Source organism: Elgaria multicarinata, chromosome 8, assembly GCF_023053635.1.
Source record: "Elgaria multicarinata webbii isolate HBS135686 ecotype San Diego chromosome 8, rElgMul1.1.pri, whole genome shotgun sequence".
NCBI lineage: Eukaryota > Metazoa > Chordata > Lepidosauria > Squamata > Anguidae > Elgaria > Elgaria multicarinata.
The window spans coordinates 78,151,362-78,158,956 of NC_086178.1; the positions used below are offsets into that span (position 1 = coordinate 78,151,362).

The following is a 7,595-nucleotide window of genomic DNA, read 5'->3' on the forward strand; positions in this document are numbered from 1 at the left end:
TTAGCTTCAGCAAAATTGATGATTCTAAACATTCAAACAAATGCCCAATACTGCAGGGCAGATGCGCTTCGCTGCTCTTTTACTCTTCTGTGAATTTATGGGCCACGTGGGCCACGCACGAGGTAAAAGGCCAGAAGTAGGGAGTTAAATGAACCCTGGACATAAGGGAAAGGAGTGGTAAACAATAGGGGGGGTGTTGGAAGAAAAACGGGGTTGGGACCGGAAAGAAAGGGACGAGTGACTTTGGCAAGTTCGCCCCCAAAGGATGGGAAAAACATTGGTGTTACAGGGTAGCCCAGGCTAGTAAGGGCCGGGCGAAGAGCTCGCCCAATCCCCTGCGCCCTTCAAGCCTCCCCCCTTTGCTCCAAACCGCTTTGTTTCTGAGTAAACGCTGCTGCCGCCCACTTAAGCCGTGCTGGGATGAGAGGAGCCTCCGTGCTGCAGCCAAGCCTCCGATTTCGCTCCAAACTGCTTTGTTTTTGGCTGCAAAGAAGAGCCTCCTCGTCTGTGCTGCCTGATAGGCAGCCGAAAAACCAAAAGAGGCCGAGCCTCGGGCGGTGCAGCTTTTATAGCCGCGGCGCCGCCCTAAGCACACGAGGCTCGCACCCGGAGCCACGTGAGTTCTTGCTCCTTTCCAGCCCCTCTCAACCCACAACCGTTGCTTTCCCGCCCAAACTTTCAGGTTGGGTGGGAAGCATATTTTCATGAACTGCATGAACATAGGGCATACCCATCCAACTGGTTATCCTGGGGATCACCCTGAAATCATGACGCACAGGGGATCCCGGGAGCAGGGAGGGACGATTGATGGCTCATGTGATTGAATGTATAGATTAGGATTATAGTATATGTATGAGAAGTTTGCACTAGACCCTAAAAAATAATGCTTTGGCCCTGGTTTGATTCTGTATTAGCCAGCTTTGTTGTTCAAATCACACACCAAAAGCTATAAGCCTTCAATCTTATTATTTGTTTTGGCTTCTGGGGCACACTTGTAACTCACTAACTCTAATAAACTTAATTGTATTTGTCATAAAGCTGGCAGTGCTTTGCTTACTTAGCAAGAGGTGGGGAGGGGAAGTTTGAAATCTAAAATATCAGCATCAGTCTAGAAATGAGTTTATAAGAGGCAATTACTGCTGTAGTACTTGAACTTCAGAGGGATTTGGGCTCAGGTCATGTGAGCCTGGAATTTCCAAAGTGGGGAAGCTTCCACTCCCCAATTCTGAACACTGACTGCATCACTACAAAGAATTTTTGTGGAAGTGCCTTTCACTGTGTGGGAAAGAAAGCTAAATACAATAGTTAAATATATCTCATCAGCTCATCACATTGCTTTCTTCCATGATAGATTGCAGGATGAAGTCCATGTAATGTTAGTTGCAATTTGAAAAGAATAGATTGAAGCTTTGACGAGGTTTCTCCTGACAAAATGATACCACAGTAGCCTCTGTGGGCAGGCTCAGAACTATTTCTTCATCCATTATTAAAGTTCTTCTCCCAGTTCAGCCAATGATACTCTCCCTTTAGATGTTTAGCCATTAGAAGGGCAACTGGCCATACCACAAGAATGCACATAAGTGTCCTTTATGACTAATTCTCCAGAAAGTTAAGTGGCCAATGTGACTTTATTAGCTGGAGATTGCTGGGAACAAAATCTGTAGTCTAGTGGTCTTTTAATTCATACATTATGTTTTGATAACTTTATTGAATTCTGCTTTGATGAAAGTTTAATCAAAGCACTTTTCTGTTGAAGGGAAGCATGTAATTAGGAGACAAAAACATTTTTTATATTCCATTCACACACAATTTTCAGATCCTCAGTGTTCGGATTTTGCATTTTTAATGAGTTCTTGTTTTAGTTAATTATTTATAGAGGATGCCATGTATTTTTAAGAGTAGAAAATTAGTCTTCACATTTTGACGTCAAATCTCATTATTGCCAAATGATATCAATTAGAGTTTGACCTTGGTAATAAACAAAAGTTGAGGTTTTTTTTGTTTTTTGTTTTGGTATTTTGTTTTGGGACTTTTACTCACCTTTCAAATATCTGGAATTTAACAAGTTTTGTTATGGATGTCTGAATCAAGCTGCCTAGCATATGGAAAGAGCTGTCTGATTTAATCTTTAAAGACTGGAGCATTAAATGAAGCAGAACCCTTTGGTTTCTGTTAACAAAAGCATTGTTGACTGCGTAATTTCAGTTACTCATTTCTTGCCATCATCAGGGATAGAAAAATAAAAGTAAGCCAGTGATTATCTCTGAAGCCATATTTTCCTAAAATAAATTATCTGTTTTATTTTTTTCTACCTATGTTTCCATCTGCCATTACAATCTCTGGATAAGTTATGAGCAGCCCTTTTGTGAGTTAAAACTACTTTACTGATTCCATTCTCTTGTCTGTAGTTCCAAGAAACTACTTGTGGTAAAGGACTGACTAAATTACCTGCATTTTTAAAAGATATCTAAGATAATAAGGTGTGAAGAGAACAGGGAGTGTGCTTTAAACACACATTTCCAAAGTTTTTGCAAGTAAGCTACACTGAAACCCAACTACTTCATTGACTCAGTTATGGTGGTACTTAAATGGCAGCAGGTAACACAGACCAGTTAAGCCCACAAGTTGGGGCTGTTTTTGGCTGTCATCTGGTGATAACAGTGGCTACAGAAAGATAAACTTTTCTAGTCCAGGACAATGGGGAAGCAATTACAGTGAGATGGATTCCCTATCTAATTGGGCTTAATGGCACAATTGATAGGTTCTTTCCAGCTCCAAGTTCTTCCCCACCTGCTTTCTTGCACTAGACCTGGGTACCCATTCTCACTCACTGAGTACTGGGGTGGTAATGGTGGAGTAACCAAATGGAGTGCTCAACAATTTACAGGGATAGCAAAAGCATTTCTCAGTACAGTTTAAATCCCAGCACACCAAGTAGGATTTTGCCCACTCTACAATTGCCCCATGTAGTCTTCCACCATTTGAGAATATGGTGGGAACTGACAAATGTTAGAGCTATCACCCATTAGATCTTGCAGGAGTTATTCATTGGAGCTTCAGGTTCAAATTATTGCACACTAAGCATGTGTTCAAGGCTGCTCACATCCTAAAGGTTTCATCATACTAAAGCTATGCAGACCCAGCAAAATTGATGATGACCCTATTGATTATATTCAATTAATCATAATCAGGGCTGTTCCTTTGCTGAGGTGGTCTTGGAGAACTACACACACACACACACACACACACACACACACACACACACCATACCTGCTCACAGAGCCAAAAGGTAGAGTGTGGGTCATTGGCTATTCACTGTAATCCTTGTCCCATGGAAGACAGTGCCATAGGGACAATATGATTGGCTTTCCCATCCCCTGTCCCTAGTTGCTAAGGTCCAGGCAGACTAATCCTAGGCTGTCACTGTCACCACTCCATAGATCATGTAGAACACCTGCTGCCCTATCTCCTGACAGTCTTGGTTGTTCATCTTCCACTTGCTCTTGCTCCAGGCCTAGTAACCTACTGGAAAGCAATTTAATGGTTTTGGTATATTTGAGATTTCTTGGCATTGTGCCTGTGTATTTCCCTGTTGACATTTGCCTGCCCTTTTTCCTCCCAGGGTTCTTACCTCTTTGGTCTTCTGTAAGGCATCCAAATTGGCCAGAAGCCCTCCTCCATTCAGACGTTTCCTCCTCTTCCTGCTAGAACTAGGAACCCATAAGTCTGAATACTAATGCCCTTTGTAGCATTTTTTTTTGGGGTGTGTGTGATGATGATTATCTCTCCCCCTGGAGTTAGTTGCTGGAGATCTAAAGGGAAATGGTAGCTGGGAGGATTGCTCTTAGATGTTGACACCCTTTGCCTGCTTACCTACCTGTGGAGATAATGACTCACCCAGTTGCCACCAAGGTCTACAGTTTCCCTTCCATCTCTCAGAGCTTTGCTAGACCTGCTGGGATAAGCCAGCAGGGAGGCGGGGCGACGGCGCGCTGATGTTAGCGCGCGCTGCCCGGGCTTCCAGATGTGGGACGTGCAGGGACGTCAGGATCCCTGCAGCGTCTGCCATTTTTTTTAAAGTTTAAAGGGGTCCCGTGCGGCCCAAAGACTGCAGAGAAGGTAAGGTTTTTTTTTAGTTAACCCCCCCATCCGCTCCTGATCTCTTCCTGATCTTTCTCTCCCTCCGTGTCCCATGTGTCATCTCTCCTCCTTCTCCCTCCGTGTGTGTGTGTGTGTTCTGTGTCGTCTGTGCTTCTTCTCCCTCTGTGTGTGTGTGTGTGTGTGTGTGTGTCCCGGGATCTCCCCCCCGGCCGATGGGCACAGCGCTCAGCGCTGTGGCCAGTCCACGGCTTTTTGCGGCTACTCGTGAGTAAGCGAGTAGCCGCAAAAAGCCACAGAAGTCTCTAGACTGGAGCCGGATTCCCCTGTGCGTCATGTGGAAGCACAGCAGGGAAACCGGCTCTCAAGGCGCGCTAAGGAACGCCCTCAGTCTAGGAACGCCCTCAGTCTCCTTTCCCTCCTGCCCCTTCCCTCTGTACCCTCTTCTCACTTGGGCATGATCTGTGGACCTCTCTCTTTCCCCACTTTTTGGGATGATCTTGCAGCTTTTGCTGCTCTTGGGGGTGAGGGCAAGTGGGATTGCTGCTGTGCTGGTAACTGTGCCTTAAAGCAATGTGCCCCCCTTAAATCAATGCTGAAACTTGAGCAGCGAGACAAATTTACCTACATTCCCATCCCTCTAAAGAAATTAAATTCTCCTCCCTCTTTAAAAATAGTCTAAAAGAACAGAAGCTCATAAACCATTGCTGGGTTTTTTTCTTGTAAGTGTTGTGTAAGTACTCTGTGTCTGCCAAACATCTTGCTTAATTATGGAATATACACACAATTGACAAAATGGCCTTTGTAGTGGACACTGTTTAAAACAAGACTGTATAGACACTGTCAATTAATTTGGAGAGCTACAATGGAACATTCTATGCATGCATGCAGTTAACTGCTTTAGGGCACAGTCCTATCAATTGTGCCCTTGATGACCCTAAGTCCAAAAACTCAGAAGCTGACCATCATCCTATGGAGGGCAGTAGGAGTAGTGGAAGCGATCTTCACCTCCCTGTCCTTCCACCTTGCATTTTTCACTAGATGGGCATTTTTGCTCATCTAGCAAAGGTGTTTTAGAGGTGGAGGGAAGGGGGCTGGCAGATATGTGGAGATGATTTAGAGGGGTAGGGAGGGAGGGTGGCAGGATAAATACAAGCTATCCTGAGCCTCTCCAGTCTCCTCCCTTGATCGCCCATGAGAACACCCCCTTTCCCCCCCTCTGTGAAGTCGAGTTCCAGACTTGGAGACTTGGAGACAGTGCAGTTCTTTCTGTGATGGCTGTGTGTGTGTGTGTGCGGGGGGAGGTCAGGGGTCAGATCTCTGACTCCCCCTTCCAAGGCCAGAGCACTATCTCATGCCTCAGCGGGGAGACTACATTCAATCCTATGGCCCCTCAGTCACTGTCTAATGGCTATAAGATTGCTCCCTTAACTTTCATTTTAGTTCTTTTCCCCCAAATCACAAACCTTGTTTTAAATATGAAGAGTTTTTGTTCATTCAGCAGAAAGAATGAATGAAATGAAAAAGAAAATGAAATGAAATGAAAATGAAAACTGCTGGAATGAAAACAATACAGCTGCCTAAGTCCATACATACTTCCTCAAAGACATGTGCTAGGCATTTACTGAATTGTGGCCCATGCACATAATAAGTGCCATGTTGAATATGCAAACCATGCTTGGGGGTTATCCTGTCATGCAAACTTGGTGCACATGGGTTATGCAAGGGTTAAACAACCCTAAAACATACCATGGGTTATGCAAAGAGTTGTTTACTCCTCACATAAGCCATGCTTGCTGGGTTCACACATTATTACCCTCAAATAGGGATTAAATATTCAAAATGGCGGCTGCACATGCTGCAGGTTCACTGTAGATTAAATAACCCATGGTGGGCTGTTGCATATTGCAAAGAGCCCCATTTTGCATTTCCACATAATGAATATGTTTTCTCTTTTAATCAAATGTTTCCCTATTGAGGACTGATGATTTGTTTTTCTGAAATAACACTTTCCACTAGGTTAACATTTGACCCTTCAGCAATTTGTAATTTGATTATCCATTCATTCTAAGCTCACTGTACAGGTATTGACTTTCTAGAGTGCTCATATGAATGGAAACTCTGGCAAAGATCATCAAGTTGCCTGAGCAGTTCATCAATGGGTTACATATTAACGTGTGTTCTGCTCATGTGCTTAACTCCAGTTGATTATAATGTAGCATAGTGTAGACAGGCAAGAATATTATCACTTTAAAAGCATTAAAGTATTATGTAAGTGGTATTTCAAACTTGGGTATTACTATTACAAAAATATCTAAAAGGAAGTTTTCCTGATCTAATTGAAAGAAAAGGCAGCAGTAGTTGAATTACACAGTCTGGAGCAGTGTTACAATTTTCAATGGGACTCCTTCAGGAAAAAGCTTCCCCCCCCCCCCACTACAAAGCCTCTGATCTATAAGTTAGACAAAATTCTCTCTTTGAAGGCTTGAAGGTTTAAGACTGGGTGGAACCAGATGATAGGAGTAATGCGTTGCTACAACTGAAACAAAACAGCCCTTACCTTTCCCTTGTCTCCCCAGTAACTGCTAATAAATGATAACATGAAACTGTCATGTACAAGTTTCCTGCCCCTTCAAGCGTCAGCCAATGAAGTGGAGCAAGAGTGTGGTCTCAACTTGATGACATCACATCATATGCTATGTTTTCCAGTGACATCAAGCTAGAGTATTTTATTATTGAATGTAGGACCGGCAACATGGATATGTGTGGCTGGGCACCTGTTGAGGGCCCACACCCTAGCAGAGCACCCCTGCTCTTGATCCTCCTCTTCACCATGGCAACCTGCTTGTTTACCTGCCTCTTGCTCTGGTCCAGATAATGGTGATGGTGAGAAGGAGGAGCAGTACATGCCACGGCCTGCTTGCTTACTGGCTCTCTGACTGTCAAGCAAGCGAATAATAGCAATGTGGAGAAAGACAGTACCAGCATCAGCAGCTGGTGACTATGGTGGTGAGAAAGTGGGGGAAATTTAGGGTGTCTTGCGAAAGGACACTCAAAAACTTGGCGCTGGCACTGACTAAATGAGCTAACTGTTTGTTTTTAAATTTACTAACAACATGACTTCCAAAGGAGCTCATATCAACAGTTCTATGCAAGCATATAATAATACTGACTATTAGCAGAGCACATCATGTTCAGAAATGAAAAGGAGTTGGACAACGTTTTGAAACATGGGCGTGGACTGGAACCAGAAGCTAATCTAGTTAAAAGTAAGATACAATTTGCATGGAAATGATGCATTTTTCTCTTGGTTTATTGTCTCTGTCTTATCGGTGGAAATTTCTACTGAGTGCTTGGGTGTACATGTTGCTTACCCTGCCTGACGTCCTTCATGTAGTATATAAAGGCATTAGCAAATGCATACATATTCTGACAAATGGTAAAGGAGGTAAGGTGAAAAGTATTTTGACATGGTAATAGGGAAAATAAGAAAACAA

At 43.5% G+C, this 7,595-nt stretch overlaps 1 protein-coding gene across 1 annotated transcript in view; it reads right to left on the minus strand.

Moving 5' to 3' along the window:
* C8H10orf143 (chromosome 8 C10orf143 homolog) overlaps positions 1–4,326 on the minus strand; it is a 230,322-nt gene extending 225,996 nt beyond the window's left edge. The window contains exon 1 of the mRNA XM_063132824.1: positions 4,322–4,326. The gene's annotated coding sequence lies outside the window, so the exon portion shown is untranslated. The remainder of the gene's footprint in view (positions 1–4,321) is intronic.
* Positions 4,327–7,595: the final 3,269 nt, after the last annotated feature.